Genomic DNA, 19,395 nt, shown 5'->3' with positions numbered 1-19,395 from the left:
TGTCTTGGTGTTTTTTGTTGTGACTGAATCCTCTAATACTAAAACCTGTAAACCTATTGAGATTTCTGACTCACCAGCAAGCGTAAGATATCTCGCCTTTTTCATATCACTTGTGTGTCACATCCAAACTCTGTAGCATGTGTTTTTTTGACCCTGACATTTCTTCAGGCATTCTCTTGAGCTGAGCACACTGGCTTTCACTTGGGAGCAAGATTGTCAGGAACACTGGTGTTTTATGATAAGGTCACATGGACTGTGTTATAGAGAAAGAAGTTGGCTGCATGTATCATATTTAACAAATCAAAAATTTCAGCCATTGTTCTGATTCACTTACATAATCATATTTTGTCAAATTAACTTCACCAATAAAAACATTAAGAAAAGAAGCCTTGGCAGTCTATTGGCATCAATTCTCTTTCTGCTGAAACCTTTGGCTAGATGTGTGCATTTTCTCGTTTAGTAATGGCTGCAGGCAAATTTATAAGAGGATCACAAAAAGTTCAGTATTGGGATTCTTTGTTGTATGTTTTTGTTCTACAAACAGCAGCTGTATTTGATATAATTTTGCATATGCATCATTTTGTCTTTCAAATCTGAAACATTTTATCATAGATGTATAAAATTCCTTACCGTTGTTTTAGTGTGTATCTATTTTGTAAAAATAAGCCAATCCAGTGTCAACATTGTTATTCAGTACAATATGACACAAACACCAGGGATGTGATTTAACATTACAGTAACAGATGTGGGATCTTTCTTCCATGCACACACAATTTTTACCACCCTCTCCATCATGCACAATATGTCATCTAGCAATACAATTTACCATTAACTAGAGATCTAGTAAAAGCAACCTGTCGTTACACCAATACAGCTTTAATATGTGTTTTGGATTAGCGTTAGATATGTGATTTCATTTTACTTTACCGTACAGTTCTGTTGTAATGTGTCACAAATTACTCTCTAAGAAAGTCTAGTAAGGATCTAACAATGGGAAATAAAGATGCAATGTCCTGGCAGCTTCCATAGCCTAATGTTACTGGGGTTGTATAGTGACATGGCATTAAAAGGTCTGATAACTTAACTAGTTTGGGAGTAGGGCATCGAGGAAGCATGTATTACACTATGTATTACTTACAAACTCACTGGGACTCTGAAAAACATCCAGGCTACGAGGGATGTGTTAAGTAGCGACCAGATGTGACCTGATGCAGTTTGACTTTAGTTAAGGGTACAATTTTCTTCTAATTAGCGACAAATGACCCTGTATGAAAGTGAAACTATGTTAAATGAAGGCCAAAAAAATACATTGTCCTCTGAGCTCTCAGTGTTTTGTCTGACTATTATAAAGGGTATGTGTGATATAATAGGGCATTAGATTGATGTAATTACAGTCTATGTTGTCTCATGAAGTTATCATAGGTCCATGTTGGTAGCATTAAATGTGGTGTCTAATTACAGCATAATTTGATAGTAAGGGAAGTAGAATAGTGTCTAACTGTAGCATATTTTGGATCTGATATGGATTTGTATTTGATTTCTAATTAGGTACCTTTAAGACAAGAAAAAGACACAAAGAATAATGATTTATCCTTAAATCTCTATTTTTAAGAACTTTCTCTTAATTATGTTAATATATAATCCAATCAAAAAAAACTATAGAGGATATAATGACATGAAATTAAAAATGGAATTAGCCTTTAACAATTGTTTCACTAGCAAGAACTATGCCACAACAATATGTCGTTTGAAGGTTTAATGGAATTCAGGAGGTATTGCATATTGAGGATAGATGAATGGATGTGATTGAGGATAGAAGGAAGATGTCATCTGTTGGGCTGGTCTGGGAGGATGTACTGAAGACCAGGCGGAGGGAGACTCAGTGCGGGGGTTCCGTCTCAGGCATATTTCCACCCGAGCTGATCACTGGCCCCTAAAAGAGTCAGATTTAAATAGAACCGATTTGAACGTGAGCTCTGTTTCAGTGAGGAAGAGTGGGTGTTGAGGTGATGCCTTAGTGGCAGATGCTGAGAAGGTCAGAAGTGAGTGGCAGGTATCTAGCTGGGAGAGCTGGTTCCTGTTTATACCAGTGTTTTATTAACATGGTAACATGAGAATGGGAGGTTGAAGGATAATGGAAGCCAGTGACTAGTTTGATAAAGGAGTTGATTCCTGCTAAGTAGGTCTGGATAGTGGAGGACCGGATTTTGGATGGAATGAGCATGGGTGATGAAATTGCAGATGGACATGATGTCCAGAGGGAGAAAAGGCAGCTGGTAGGTGGAGTGAAATGCCTTGAAGCAATTCCAGCCAGTAAGGTAGGCTGAGAGTATGCTTGGGACAAGATTGTTAAGGATGGCTTCTAGTGAAGTGTTAGAGAGGTTTGCCAGCTGTGGAGCTAGCTGAATATTGTGACTGAAAATGGATAGGCCTCGGATGAAGATCCGATTCTGGGACCAAGTGTCTGAATTTCTGGAATGAGAACCAAGACAGTGAAACAGCAATGCTATTGTGATGACCAGGCAAGAATGGCAGCTAGTAAGAAGAGGTACGGCTCGTAAAGCGCAGATGAAGGAGAACAGGACTCTGAGTCAAGGGATTTGAACACTGGGGGCCAAGCAGAGCGCATTAAGCCCGTGGCAAGGAGGTGACAATGAGAGAATAATCAAGAAAATGGATAATGTAAGGGAGACTGTGGTTGTTTGTCAGGATCCAGCATAGGGCTTCTTAACAGGCGTGCTGAGGTGCTGTTTCCATTTTGCAGGCATCGTCCATAACGACCAGAGAGAAATCAGAAACAGAGGGAGCAGGCATGGTAGGGACATACAACCTGGCGCCCACCAGAGGGGGCTGATGATGCAGGCTGTGGCTGAGGCAGCGAAGGCCGTGTGATGTCACGCCTGATGACACTGGCAGCTGGTGGCTCAGGTGAGGAACCCGGAAGTTTGGGAGGTACGGAGTCTGTCGCTGCGTTGGTGGAGGCTGAATACAGTCTATAAAGTTCGGCTTTGTGTGCGTTGTGGTGAATTTGAATGCCTTTACCTTGCAGGAAACGTTGGAGGCGAGCAACGGTCCAGTCTCTGATATTCGGCTCAGTTTGTGGACGCGGAGACTGCCGCCTGGCAGATGAAGACGCACAGTGAGTGCGCCGTGGTTGAGAGCAGGGAGCTGGAAGCCTTCTTAATGGAGATAGCTGGCCTCTAGGACCATGCCTGTGGCGTCCAGCCCTCGCTGAAGAAGGAGAGGAGGCCTGAGATCTCGTTGGTGGAGGTTGAATGGAGACTCCGGCGGGACTGAGGTACGCTGATCACCGAACGCAAGCGATTGCACCGGGGTGTTTGGCTGCGGTCTGGTTGCTGCTGCGAGTCTGGTTGACCTGTGTCGAACACATCGTCATAACAGATCGCCGTCTGAATCTGTCGGGTAGATCTGCAAGTCTGGATCCATGCTAAGTAGTAAGATTTTTAGTTGTGTCTTTGTTTAAATCGAAGTTGTTGTATAAAGTGTTTAGGCGAGAAGCACTGTCTGTCTGATCTCGAGAAATGTGAGACAAACAGGGTAGGATGGGTTGACTCAGTATAAATGCTAGGTAGGTGATTAGAGGTGTGGGTGAGGTGTGGTTCTGCACCCGAACCTAAGTTAACGAGTTAACTACATTTATATTATTGCCATATCCATTTTCCAAAAAAGTAATTATTAGAAGGCTTATTTTCCTCACAGTTAAAGAGTAATTCTGTTTTGTTACAGCCTGGATCATGCCACAGTAGTTTTAACCAGTAGTAGATAGTGGTTACCAATGTAGAGATGGAATTTGAACTGTAAAACCTGTGCTGCTGCTGGCCTCTGTCAGCCAATCAGGGTCCATTATTGTGAGACATCTAGAGATGGTATTCAGTCATTTTGTCCAGTGTCAGCAAATGTACTCAACATCCTTCCCAAACTCACCAGCCTCAGCAATATTTTTTTCCACACAGATAAAAGCTTTTTCATCCCCGGCGTACACAACTTCTGTGAAAGTTTCATCTCATCAAACTTTGAAGAAACATGATAGACATCAATCCTGTCTAATATGCTTCCTTCAAAGCATGTTCTTGACATATAGCACTTCCAGATGGGATTCCAGCTAGCAGCAGAGAGCTTGGCCTGGTGCCACAGGTGTTTTAGACCTCAGCCAAATGGAGGGCACTCTCCCATGTGGAGTCAAACATGATTAATGAATTGACTTGCTGACAAGTGTGACAGGCCAGGTTGACAGCTGACGTCTCCCTTACGATACATCAGTCACTCAAAAGAGTTCTTCACACAAGACAAGGGCATTAGGTGTCAGCCTCCCAGGAGGATACTATTACACATGTGAACTTAATATAGCCTGAATAATCTGGCTTCTGTTGTTAATTGGGTTTTAGTCTGTAGCTCAGAGGTAGCTATGAACTTCATTGCCACTATGACAAACAACTTTCACTGGTAACTGGTTTGGTAGTAAGTGTATCAATTACTAATAGATGATTTGTTTATATTTTGTTAGTTCAATATTAAAGGGCTTGTATAGTGGAAAACAAGAAAAATTATCTTTGGGATGGATTAGGGTGACTCCTGTGCTGTAAAATGACTCAATTCTATCTCCTCAGTCTTTTTAAGTTACTTGAAATTTTGAAATTCACAGCTAATTAATCCAAAATGAAAATAATCATAAATTGCAGCATTAAAAAAAAAAACACATGCAGCTCTAATCCCAATTAAATTATTTCACCAAAAGAATCCAACATGTGAATACTGGCACAGTTCAGAAAAAAACGACCACCTGACATTTATTAGTTATTAGATTAGATGAATGTCACCACAAAACTGTGACCTGCTCGTGGTCATTAGTATGCCATTACTGTGCCCAGATGTCTGTCTCTCTGTGACTGTTACTTTCACACTGGATCATTACACTTTCAGAAATCATGACAGCTCTGCAGGTCTACTACATCTCCACTGACAAGTGTGAAATTGAGGATTTTGTATTAAAAGTCACACTATCCAACAGCGGTGGAAAGATTTATTGCAAGACCCAAAACCACAATGAAGTGCACCTGAGATGAGAGTTACTGTGATGTACAATGCAGGCGCTGTCCGAGAAATATGTAAAATGTAACTTTTTTTTGGAAATTTAATTTCAATTTGACTTTGATGACTTTATTTTAATTAGTTTTCTTTGATAGTGCAACATCCATGATAAATATCTTTGATTTATTTTAATCAAAAGTAATATAATCATTTTATAGAGTGATATAAAACATGTTATTTGTATTGACTTTGTTCCTAATATGTTCACACAAAATAATAAGCCTACAAACTTATCAGAAACATATTAAAATGTATATCAAAACCAACTGATCACTCAAAATCTGTAAATACACATTGAACACAAGCATCCCTACAGGCACACAAGCCAGAAATCATTTTCAAGGCATCTCTTCTATTGTGCTTTCTAGCAGCATCTCAAGATGTACGATGCTCCGCTGTTTCAAGGCTGGGGAAAATTCATGCAGATGTCCGTAGACATCTTTCACTGCTGTCCAGACATAATGGTATTTAAAGCTCTTCAAAATGCTCAGGGACATCCCAAATCATGCGTGTCAGTGTTTGGGTGTCAGCATTATGAGAACAGACAGCAAAGGAGAAGTTGAGCAAACTGTGTCCTGCTCTGCATTCTGTCATTGGCATCATTTTTTTTTGTCCTTAAAAACTTTGCTCATGCAGAGTTGAAAAGGTCACTACATCCTGTACTGCACAGTTACGGCAGCTCCTAAATCAGTATGGTGGATTGGTCTTTGTCTGCATGCTAGCTAACACTTTTCATCAGCAGGAGTCTATGCTGAGCTCACCACCAGCAGGTATATTATCATACTGACATTTTACAGCATTTACATTAATTAGTGTCAAAACATTCAATATCTTCACATAATGAATGTCGCATCTGTACATTTGTTGCCATTTTCATAATGAGAAAAATGAGTGAAGGATTGCTTATGGATGTCATCATGAAACGTGTGTTATTGAGCAAAAAAAAAAAAACATTTACAACCCTATCATCATACAATCTGTATATACACACATAAAGGAGAACTGTATTATAGGAGCTTAAAAGATTTTGGGACATTTGATGGACAACACATGATTTTTGTGAGATGAAGACATTTCACAGCCAGTATTTGCATGCTAAACATATAATATGCAATGCACAGTAAAATATAATCCATTAAATACACTTCATTTTAGAAGGATGATTGCCACTGTTGGCAGGTAAGAAATCCAACAGGATTAGAAAGCTGTATTTATGCTAATGGTAAATATTCATATATCTCATTATCATATCACTGATATAAGCTATTCATTTATTATCAGGGTATGCCAGGGCTGCATTTTACGTAGTAAAGGCTACATGTAACATTTACTATAGATGCAAATAAAAAAGTAAAAGCTAAATCATTTCAGTTGCGCTCCATTATGAATAATGCTACCCGTCCACTTTCTGTTGCTTACTTAATTATTTATTATAATGGTGGAAAAACATTCTCAAAGCCAATACATGTGAATCACACAGTGCAATCCAAACAAGCTTCACAGATTTCTCACTGTCACCAGTATTCGTTTAAGTGCTGCACCTTTAAACTCAAAAATGTTATTTATTATTATTATCATTATTATTATTAATGTCTTTTTGCTGCTTTATACATCTGGCTGATATCATTGAACTGTAATCCAAGCAAGTAAAGAGAAACGTGTATATTTGCTCCTCTGGTCTGGTCTGAGTTTGTGCCTCTTATTTATTATAATTACATTTGAGGCACTTAATTAATCAGCCCCTTTTTTCTCAAAAGATAAAGATAAATCATTTTATGATCTTTGAAAAACAAGACAAAATATATATTCCATTCACAACAAAGATTTTTACCCTGTTTTCCTATTCCCTCTATTCTCTAATCCAAACAAAAAATGGTCGACAGAAATGGCACATCTTTTGTTTGATAAGCACCTTGCCTGATTTGTATGACATGAACCAAACTTTGTCCAGTATATTTTATTATATTATTGTTAGTTTCCATTTCTTTATTTTAGTATTCGCTATAATGTGTTGATATTTTTCTAGTGTTGCACACATCAAGCAAGGTCATATGTCATTCCCTATCAGGACATTAGAGAGATGCAATTTGGAACACAGACTTAAAATCTTTTTTTTTTATTGTGTGAATTTTTTTTTTTTTTTTTAAATCAGATGGTTGGAAGAGTCTTTTAGGATGCTGGAAATATTTTAGGAAACACTGTTAAGTGTTGTTAAACGATTGTAGTTTTTCAAAAGTAGCCTGGGATTTATCTTTTAGAAAAACAAACTTAGCTCTGTAGCTCTCTGAGAGGCAAGTGAGGAAAGACGTTACTGGCATTTATTGTGACTGTACACTAGCACTGCTATCTAGTTAGCTACAGCTAATGCTGTTTACACTGTACCTCCAATTTCATGTCATATTTCATATTTTGGAATAATAATGTTTTTGGGTTGCAGCTATAATTGGATAGTTTGAATCAGGCCTGAAAAGGTAAATCTGTGTTTTACAAGAACATAGCAAACATGATATACATTCATTTGTGTAGCAGGATTTAGTTTAGTCCCTTCAATCCACCTTTTTCTCTCCAGATATCTAAATTTGAGTTATCTGCTGATGTGAGATCAGTGCTCTCTTGTTTTCCCCAAATTGAAATTCATTGTGATCATTTTCATGTAGGCTAACAGGCATTGCTGTGACACTACAAACTGAGGCTGCAGTGACTGACCTATAATTTACATCCATCCGAACACTGAATTACAGCCTTCATTACAGCTTCTTTCATTTGAGAGAGAAGCTGTATTTAATGTGGATCGTTCACCTCATAGCCGATTCAAATCTTGTGGATCAGATCTGTGCATTCCTACTTATTTCTTACTCTGCTAATCATCCTGCTGCCTGGGAACCACTGGACTAGAAAGGCTCTGGTTCACATTGAAGTGTCTTTAGTGCTTCCAGGAATCAGCAGAGTATTATGAATAAACACAACACATTGAGCAAACCTAAAAAAGTATGTACTGATGGAAACAATTTCTGAGTAGTTTTAAAAATGTTGGATAGATGAATGAATGAGTACACTTCCATAACTGAACAAGGACCACCTGTAGTTTAAAAGCAAATCTCACCATGTCTATAATAAGCCCGAGATAGTTCATTCAGCAAGACCAGTAACACTACACCCAAAGCGAATCCACTGGCTCATCCTCTCTGACTTTGCCCAGTGGAAGATGTTCCTCTTTAACGAATATGACCTCATCATTGCCTAGTTGAAGTCCGAGCAGCACCAATAGCAGTGACACAGTGTTGAGGGGCTGGTGCCTGCATTGCTTAAGGCAAGATAACACCAAATGAGATGTGACAGCTCAAAGAGAAAACAGGCCCAGCTGATAGGGCTAAAATGTGAACAGAAGGTCCTTTGTATCATATGCTTTAACATTTTATTAGTAGCTGCATTGAGAATGTTATGAAAAATATGATTTATGAGTAGTTCCAATGAATAAAGATAAGGTTTATCAAATTAAATAAAATTGTAGTTTAAATTGAAGCTAACTGCTCTCCTGTCTCCGACTTCTGCAAAGACTCGTGGCCTCGTGACGGATTGTATGTGTCCAGTGTTAAGTGATTGCTGCCATTCAATGACCTTGTTATTGTGAAGTATGAGAAATAAGCAGGTTTCACATTCAGCTCAGGGCTCGTCTGTTAGCGAAAGATCTGAGCTGTCCTGGTGATGTAAAAGGGGGGAGGGGGGCTGGGTCTTGCTGAAATTGTTGTTTCATCAATAAATGATGGCAGACAGAACTCTGATGGCCATGCAGCGCCTCTGATCTATGATCAAACGGAAAGTACTGTCCTGCTCTCAGACTACAAATACAGCCACACGCCATGCATCAAACACATACACGAGACACATGCGCCGACACACTAACAAATAAGTCAAACTCTTCTATCAATCGAAACACATAATACAAAGCTTAACAATGCCTTTAAAAGTTGAAGTGGTGGGGGTGGGGTGGGGTCATTTTTCTCCATCATACTTCTCATAGTTCCCATGAACCTCGGCTTTAGATTTCCAAGTTCTTTGTATCTGCTGCTCTAAAGCTTTCAAGGTGCTCACAAAACCTGTTATTTCCAGCAGGTAGATTTGAGGGCTCCAGCCAGTTTTCACTGCACTCCGAAACCAAGTGAGCTCTTGAACCTTTTCTTGTCAGGAGTGATATCCTGGCTTTGCTCCGCACACTTGGCTCAGTCAGGAGAGCTGCTCCAGCTTCTCCTGAATGTTTTTCACCTTCTTTTCCGATGTGAGGAGCGTTGCTGCTGATCTATTTGCTGCTTCTTTTCACCTCCTCCTTTTTCACCCTCAGGGAATGGATTTGTCAGGCAGGGGGGCCTTCCTGGTTTACCTCCAGACTTTTTGGTTTCCAGCATCTCTTTCAATTTTGTTGGTGCCAGCTTGTGTCACCATCTGTGGTAGTCTCATACTTTTCTTTTTCAACGTCTTTTTTTAATTTTTTAATTTTACTGCATGATAGGATACAAAGGAGTTGTACTGTATGTTGGTGTATGTTGGTAATTTTTCACAGCCTGAAGGCTTTCTGCATGAGTTCAACAGTGACAAGTGTGATAGATGATGGAATTCCAAAAGCCAGTACTAATATTTTGTTATTAAAACTGCCAATACAGTGTTAGGTCTCCTTGTCCTCCTTCTTCTGTCAGGAACCATATTATGTATTATAAGCAGCAGATTACACTTGTGGCTACTATTAGAAATGGCTAAAATGTCCTCCAAATTAAACAGCAAAACACATCATTTGTCAATGCCCTCCAGAATGAAATATCAGTACTCTCTCATCTAACGCCCCTACCGGCAGGACATTTATCAGTACCTACCAGAACCACTTCAAATGACATGTTGGCAAAATAAATCAGTTTTCTGATCAGGGTAAGGGAAAGATCATGGTTTGGGTTAGGGGACAGCTGTGGTTATCTTATGCCCTCCTTTTTCCTCTGAAGTCTCCACCATACTAGCTTAATCTTTGCTCTACTTGAGACGTTTGAATACACTTTTTAGGTCTTATCACCCTTGTTTGGAGATTCTTCCACAATATGAACAGATGAAATTCCTGTCGATGCCTTCCATTCTGTCTAACCTCCCTACTCTCCTTCAAACAACAACTTCTCTTCTGTTAAGTGCCTTGGACTAAAGCATGGTTTGGTTCTCGACAACTACGCTCTAGTGGTCATGTTTGTACTTTGCTCTCTGCTTCCTGTTCATGTCAGTGACTTCTTGCAGCCTGTTTACACCTATCTGCCTAAATATCAGCATTGCTGTTGCTGGTTACATGTACAGCAGCTCTGTAAAAAAAAGTCTTGTTTGCTACCTGGTGGTGACATGCTTTGGTCTGAATATAAAGACTGTGTATGAGAGGACTTAGTGTAGCCCCATCTTTGCAAAGCTTGTGATTATTGATGTGAAACTGACAGCGTTGTAACAAGTACATCTCATTTCATAAGGTCGAGGCCAAGGCAGTGCTTCCAGTTTTTTTCCATCTATCACTGTAAAAGTTTGAGTGACATCGACAGTATGTAACTGAACTCCAGCTGACATCTGCACCTCTGCACTTAACTTCCTTTTCATGTTTCTATTCTCATTTCTCTTTTATGTGGCAACATCCTGAAGCTAAGATGTTTTCTTCCACATTTCTGTTCAGCTCAGAGAAGGTTGATGTTCATGACCTTTTAGTTTCTCACACTCTGCTGTGAGCATTAAGAAAATCCACGCACTGCTCCTGCTGTGTTGCTTTCTTCTCACAGTATGCCTGCTTCATGTTTTGCTTGCTTTTTTTTTTTTTTTTTTTTTACAGAAAAAATTTAAATGTACAGGCAAGAATGTGGGTTTGGATGAAAATGATTCATTTCTGATCTTTAATCTCATTACAAAGAGAAGTCATGAGCTCACATATAATTATGCTTTCAAAACATTGTTGTAGATAGTTGAAAAAGGAGCTTAATTTAGCTGAACTGCTACAGTTGTGGGAATGGGTAATTTGGTTACTACACTGTAAAAGATCATACAGTAATTTAGTAGAATCAACTAATATTTTGTTATTTACTTAACTTAAATATATAACTTAATTAATTTCAACTTTAATTCAATATACAAATTTGGTATGGATGGTGTGGTTTTTATTTCAATACTATACAATACTACAGAACTTATAAACATGAGTTCTTCTGACTTTTGACTTGAAATGATGAGTTGAATGAAAGTGCTGTTGAGAGTTCATTCAACTCATTAAATTAAGTTTCTAAAGAAACACAGTTAACATGTTAACAGACGTGTCAGCATGTATTGTTTGAGGGTTAAAATTCTCTCAAGACCCTTATTTTGTAATTTGAAGAAAACATACTTGATGGAAACTTGCTGTGTGTCTGTAATACATGTTAAAATAAGTCATGTTTTTTTCTTTTAAAATAATTAAAAAAAAAAAGACAAACCACAATGAAGGTTAGTATTGAATTCAGTCACTACCCCCATACACTGAGGGCAGCTTTGCATGTTATTTTTATACTGACTCTACAGAGTAACAGCAGCAACCACAGCTGTGTCAAATGGAAAGCTGACTCTTCCAATTAAGACAATGTATTGTAAATACAACCAAATTTAATCTGAATTAGATTTTAACTTTAAAATCAACTACCTGAGCAGTTCAATAAATTAAGAGATCTTAATCCACCAAACGAGGTTAAGAGTTTATACAACATGCAGTATTCAGTCAAGATAACTCTTGGTGGTGTTAGAACTATTTTTATTTGTTAATTTAAGCTCAAATTTGAAGGCAGCCCTTTCACTTATACCTTTAAGTTGAAACTTTTTCTTTTTTAAGTTAACAACATGTAACAGTGCATGCAGGTTAGTTTAGATGGTATCCTAGCTACCCAACGAGCAGCTTTAACAGTACAGAGAAGTAAAACATGAAAATACAAATGGAAGTATGCATTTTGAACTAATGAAGTGAGCAGATGTTATCCAGGATAGACATCCAGGCCACCATTGGCCCCTGATGATATCCAGGAATTTCACATAAAATTTAATTATATTGTCAGAGTCTTTGCTGTTATAAACAAAGAGTAAATTTAGAAAAAGTACAAACTTCAAGTTTAATGCTGCCTGAGTCATTAATGCTTGAAGTCAGCCATCACAAAATAGGGTTATGTACCCCAAGGGAAGAACTTATAAAGGTCACTGCCATTTCAAAACACACACAGCACTGGTACAGAACTGAGTTGCATAACTGAATGCAGTCTTTGTGGGCAACAAATGAAATAGTATTATAAAATATTAACTTGTTCATTAAAAATAATGATTGCTTCTTCTTATCAGTATGGGTTGAAAACATACAACCAGCAGCTTGGTAGTGAGTCTTTTTGTTCTAGCTGTTTTCTGGGTGACTAGCTTCCAGTACTTGTGTAAACAGTGAGGCAGTGCCATGACCTCGCTGTGACTCCATTCAGAAACACACTTCTGGCAGTTAACAAAAGTGAATTCTTTTTGAAAGGGGGCACAGAGTTCCATTTGTAAAATGCAGCATATGAGTGTGTAGGACTGTGTTAGTAGGCAAGTCCACCACTCACTGGCCTAGATACAGTACCAGTTTTGGACCTGGCTGTGTTTGTGTGAGGCAGTGAATGTGGAGACTGACACAAAAGAAATGTAGCTCTTTACAACCAAGCATGACCACATATAGTAGATGCAGTTATGATTTGGTGCACAGATATTCAAAGGCCTTGTTTTTTGACTAATTGGTACATACAAAGTAATTCAGTAATTATTATTAGGACTCTTACACAGTTGATGATAGCAGGAACTGTGATTCATTTCCAAATTGACCAAAACAGAGCACTACTCTGTTCAGGTATCTGTTGAGATATACATATATATATATATATATATATATACACACACACACACATATATACATGGATGCCTAATAGCACTAAAAGAAATACATGCAATGTTGAGCTTGGGTTGGCCAGAAATAAGAATCATGTTCTCTGCAGGGTCCAGACCCTGAACTAGGGCACAGCTAATCTCAAGAAGGCAACATTTTACATTTTACATTCTACAGCCATGCTAGAGGCTCTGTGAGGCTGTACTTAAGGTGCCAGTAGACTCCTTCAGAACTGCTTGCCGGATGGTCAAATAGCTTTGGAACTCTCTCCCCCACACTTTTCTGATGTCTGATTCACTTCCACCTCATGCTGTGATTGGCCAGCTGTGCGGAAGTGAGTAAGAAGCCAAGGGACACAACTATTATTACATTACATTAACATTATTACAACATTATGAATGCTTTCCAGGATAAGCTGGCTGAAAATATGAGCATTAAGCAATTAAAGGTAGAGGTCAGAATAAATTAGATATAGAAAATACAAAGAAAATGTGCAGTGCTTGTCACTTGATCATATATATTCTACATTATATTTGTATAGGTACCACCAAGAAGATCCATTTCCAGGATACTGGACAAATTCATTACTAGTTTTTGGGTATGAAGGCTCCAGCGCACTTCTATCAGAATGAGTACCCCCTCTAGTCTACTAATTTACAGTATAAATCTAGATATGTTAATTGGAATAAATGTAAATATATTGAAATTTGGCGTCAAAGCTGTATTTTGTATCTCTCCCCGAGAAGCATACAGAGCAGGGAGAGATCAGTGCAACTTCCCCATGGGGAAGCGTGAAGAAACAGAGCTTGCAGGTGTATTCTGACATGCATAGGTAGCAGCAGCAGCTGTAAAAGCAGCAGAAATTAGCAGCTAGTTAAGCAACTAAAATAGCTCCCAGATTGGTAAATGGCAATAATCCAGTTGATGTATCATTTTATCATTTTAAATGATCCTCTCCAGAAATGTCAGATCAGTGTGTTTCATGTGTGTCTGATATGGTTTTTCCAAAAAAATGTAAATTACCTCATAGAATCCTGAAAATGTCATCCCTTCCCTCTCCCTGGAAAAATCCAGAATGTATGAATATTCAAATATTTTTTATTTCATAAGTTTAATTGCTGGACACAAGATGTCTCCTACTTCATTGTAAAGTTCACTCTCAGTGTTTGTGCACTGGAGCCTTCAAGTTTCCACATCACACTTGTGTAAATTGAATACTGGCCCATGATTGACTTTCAAACTAGTTGTAGTGTCACTTATTGTGCTTGTAGGTACAAGCCCTAAACTCAGATTTAAGGTGAGCACAGAGAAACTTTCCCCTTTCAGCAGATTAATGTGAAAACAGACATCATTGTGCACAGTGAAGCTCAAACATCCAACCGAAGGAACAAGAAGAAAACCTTTTGTTTACCAAGCATGGTCCATGCTGAACACAAGTTATCCAAAATCCATGAGCCAAAGATACTAACAGTTACAATGACTGATCTGTGATCTGTGACAAAGAACAAGAGTTAAATTGGGTTTTGTTGCTGCTGTTTGGAGCTTGGCAGGTAGTGTTTGAGCTCTTTCACTGAAAAAAGCTGCCTGCTGCTGTTTGAAACAGGTTGATGAGATCTGTGAGACTGAGCCAAAACATAAAGTTGTGTCTGGTAAAGTAAAAAAACAAAAACAATTGCTTATATCTGAGGGGAACAGCAGGGTCGGATGATAATTCTCTGCAGGTTCATCACTACAAGCGGCTGCTTTCACATTACCTAATCATTTGACCCATTCTTCACATAAAAATATTGATTAGTGCAGCCAGACGCCCTTCATCAGCTGTAACTCTACTTCCCTGTGGCTGGTCCCTGTGGCTGTCACTGCTGCCCAATAGACTGGATTACTGAACACAAATACTCCATCAAAGCAAAGTATTTGAACTAGCCAATGGCCACATACTTTCAAGCAGTACATTACTATAATGAATCACTTTTACAAGCATCAAGCACATAACACAGTCAATAATGGGAAGAGACTTCCACCTTGTTCTGATGACCTGCTTCAACATCACTGCTTTTGATTGATTACACAAAGAACCCACTGAGCTTCGTTTACATGAAACTAAAGAACACAAATGAAATCTCTGACTGACCTGATGGCATTATCACAATAACAATACAAGAAACTAACCATAGACCCACATAACCATAATGTGGCTAGTTCCAAACAGCACTGAAAATATGTAAAAGTCAAAAAAAATTAACAAAATGCCAAATGAACAAATGAGTACTGCCATTCAGCAAATCCATGGAGGCTTTTGTAGTATGAATGACCACTGGCACACTGATTTCCCTGTGCTATCGCCCATTTTGATTCAGTAAATAATGGATGAATTAGTCAATGAGGGCTTGTTCTCAATAAAACAGCCCTAGATGAAACCAAGTGCATTTGTATGCAATAGGAACACTGCCATACTGTAGTGTACCAATATCTTTAGAACCACTGGATTCTGGTTAAGTAATCCCTTTTCATGTTACATCTAGCAGCCTCATGACACTTGAATGCTTGTTCTTGCTTGTGCCGTCTGTCGCCTATTCAGTGACTTGCATCCATTTAAAGACTGGGATGCTCTCATTTCCAATGAATGCTAGCCTGTGTTCCCCATTGTTACAATGCCACTACTGTGTGTAAGTAGTGACTCACTGTCAATGATTGTTCCGTTGTGAAGCTTGTGAGACAATATCCCAATGTCCCAAATCCAAAGTAGATTATCTGTTATTTGACTCGGTTACTGAGTAACAGTTACTGAGTTTTTTTGAGTAACAAGTTAGGAGACTCTCTTTTGGTTTGTTTTTCTGAGACTCTCTTACTTTAAGGCTGGGCACATGAACTATAACAATAAATTGGGAATTAGTTTTAAATTCACATGTCATGTGACATACATATACACATATATGTACCTATATATTTCATATATAATGAAATATGTAGGTGCATACTTTTCCTGAAATGGAATTATCTACATATTTTGGGGGCTCACAGGCACAGGTACGCTTCACTGTATCTCCAGAAAGAACACTGACAAGAAATACTGCAGTTAACTTTGCCTTTCATTGCAGTTAACAGCTAAAACTACTTAGGAACTTTGATGTATTTTTGGAGTTGTAAGAGCTTTGCTTCACTTATACTGACAAAATACGAATGTGTCATAGAGCTGAATGAGTGATATGATCCCCAGGAAGGGTGACAAGGTGATAAATTGTCACACTTTCTGTCTCCTTTACAGACATAAATTGTGTCAACTGTGAGTAATATGAGGCCATAAAATTTGACGCATCATACATTTCAGCAAAAACAACAACAGCAAAAATAACTTTAACTGTACTGTACTTCCAGCTGTTTTCAAACAAGGCTCCCGGGTTCTTCTGTGATGAAGGGCACTCTGGTTAACATGATTTACAGTCACAATTTCAGCTAAGTGACATTTGATGGCATAAATATTAAGTAGAGGCGGATGCATGTACTGATCATCAATGGCTAATAAATTGAAGCTTCATTTTCACAACCAATTTGATTCACTGATATTTGCAATCCATCATTTTGAGTCCTTGATTGGGATCAATGGGCAGAACCGAGCAGTGATGTTGTCTATAGTAGGCTGTAGGTGTGTCATTATGATAAATGGCTCAACCAGCTGAAGCTTAGGAGGCTATACCATATGAGTCTCACACACAGATCAGAAAAGTTGTGGGAGTTTTGGCCAGAACTTTATCTCATACCACTATCAGTTTGATAAATGCACAGCCTCAAGGGAAGCATCATGTATTGAGGAGGAATTAAGGGTGTGGAAAAGAGTTTGCCCCAAGCAGCAGATTGTTTGAAGGATAACATTAGTGTAAGTCTTTTCATAGTTATTAATTGCAATGAGGATTCTAAACACACCAATGTATTAGCCGCAGTCAGGAGCTACTGTACTGCTGTCTGTTTTAATACAGGTTTGCCTCATATAACTATGTAGCTATGTTCTTAAAATCCTCATGTAACCACAGTAGCTAGCAGAGACAAAGTGCTGCCTTCACTAATATAATACATCATGTCAAAGCATAAGCATTATAAATTTCCTTTATGAGACCAAAATGAAATAGTTGCAGTTGTATCAAAACAGGCTTGATTCTTCTAGACTTGAATGTGAGGAACATATTCCCCAGTTACAGGGAACAGAAACAAGTCTTAGGGGCATTTTAACTAAGGATTTGTGTTCCTGTTTAGGCCCAAAACACTCAAATTTATTTACATACTTACTAAGAACTTATTTTACTTTATTTTAAATACGTACTTAGTAACTTCTTAAGATGCATTATAAAGTTACTCTACACTCAGCACTACAACACCAGACAAAAGCAGCAATTATATACACATATATATATGTGTGTGTGTATATATATATATATATATATATATATATATATATATATATATATAGAAGGGCGCAATCCCATCCAACTACCGGCCAATAACCTGCCTCTGTACAACATGGAAGCTCCTGTCAGGCATCCTAGCAGCTAAGATGAATAGGCACATGGCCCAATACATGAGCAGGGCCCAGAAACAACAGGATACTAAGAGCCTTCATCAAGAACTCAATGGGGCTATGGAAAACAACTCTGGAGGCCAACTCAAAGCCAATTGCACAAGTTACCATCAAGTGCGGCATATACCAAGGTGATGCCCTATTCCTGCTGCTGTTCTGCATAGGCCTGAACCCCCTCAGCCAGATCATCTCAAAGAGTGGCTACGGATACCGGTTCCAAAGTGAAACAACCATCAGTCACCTCCTCTACATGGATGACATCAAGCTGTATGCCAGGAATGAGCAAGACATGGACTCACTGATCCACACTGCCAGGATCTACAGCAACAACATTGGGATGTCATTTGGACTAGATAAGTGTGGTCGGAGGGCATCAAAGAGAGGGAAGATGATCAGAACCGAGGGGGTTGAACTACCAGAAGACAGCATTGCAGATGTTCAGGACAGCTACAAATACCCTGGGATCCCGCAGGCAAATGGGAACCATGAGGAGGCTGCGAGGAAGTCAGCCACAGCCAAATACCAACACAGAGTAAGGTAGGTCCTCAAAAGTCAGCTGAATGGGGAGCCATCAACACGTACGCCCTGCCAGTCATCAGATATCCCGCTGGTATAATAAGCTGGCCAAATGAGGAGATAGAGGCCACTGATGTCAAGACAAGGAAGCTCCTCACAATGCATGGAGGGTTTCATCCCAAGTCCAGCACCCTGAGACTGTACACTAAGCGGAACGAGGGAGGCCGAGGACTGGTGAGCAACAGAGCCACTGTCCAGGATGAAACAACCAAGATCCAGGAATACATCAGGAAGATGGCCCCCAAAGATGAACTGCTAAGTGAATACCACAGGCAGCAGAAACCCAATGACGCAGAGGAGGAGAAGGAACCATCATGGAGGGACAAGCCCCTACACGGCATGAAACACCGACAGAAAGAAGAAGTGGCTGATATCAAGAAATCCTACCAGTGGCTGGAAAAGGCTGGACTGAAAGACAGCACAGAAGTACTAATCATGGCAGCACAAGAACAGGCACTTAGTACAAGATCAAGAGAAGCGGGGATCTACCACACCAGACAGGACCCCAGGTGCAGGCTGTGCAAAGGTGCTCCTGAGACAGTTCAGCACATAATAGCAGGGTGTAAGATGCAGGCAGGAACAGCATACATGGAACGCCATAACCATGTGGTTGGATAGTGTAAAGGAACATCTGCACTGAGTATGGGCTGGAAGTCCCAGGGTCACAATGGAAGACACCTTCTAAGGTGGTTGAGAATGTCCAAGCTAAGATTCTGTGGGACTTCCAGATCCATCGTGTTGATCGACAAACAACAGAAGGCAGTGGTGATAGATGTAGTAATCCCAAGCAACAGCAACATCAGGAAGAAGGAACACGAGTAGCTCGAAAAATACCAAGAGCTGAAAGAGGAGCTAGAAAAGATGTTGGGAGTAAAGGCAACAGTGGTGTCAGTGGTAATCGGAGCACTGGAGGCTGTAACCCACAAGTTGGGAGAGTGGCTCCAGCAGATTCCAGGTACAACACCTGAGGTCTCTGTCCAGAAGAGAGCAGTCCTAGGAACAGCTAAGATATTGCGCAGAACCCTCAAACTCCTGAGCCTCTGGAAGAGGACCCAAGCTTGAGGAAGACACACCATCACCCCCCATGGGAGGGGGGTGAGAGAGAGAATTTATATGTATGTATGTATATGTATATATGTATATATATATATATGTGTGTGTGTGTGTGTGTGTGTATATATATATATATATATGTATGTATGTATGTATATAT

The 19,395-nt window shown here is 39.3% G+C and overlaps 1 long non-coding RNA gene across 1 annotated transcript in view; it reads left to right on the top strand.

Moving 5' to 3' along the window:
* The window catches only part of LOC121909935, a 148,886-nt gene that overhangs the window by 70,147 nt on the left and 59,344 nt on the right, over nucleotides 1-19,395 (top strand). Inside the window, exons 5-6 of the long non-coding RNA XR_006099555.1 lie at nucleotides 2,765-2,928; nucleotides 3,050-3,298. This is a non-coding gene — a long non-coding RNA (uncharacterized LOC121909935). The remainder of the gene's footprint in view (nucleotides 1-2,764; nucleotides 2,929-3,049; nucleotides 3,299-19,395) is intronic.

The sequence above is a fragment of the Thunnus maccoyii genome, chromosome 13, assembly GCF_910596095.1.
Source record: "Thunnus maccoyii chromosome 13, fThuMac1.1, whole genome shotgun sequence".
NCBI lineage: Eukaryota > Metazoa > Chordata > Actinopteri > Scombriformes > Scombridae > Thunnus > Thunnus maccoyii.
This window is presented reverse-complemented; position numbering and strand designations above follow the sequence as displayed.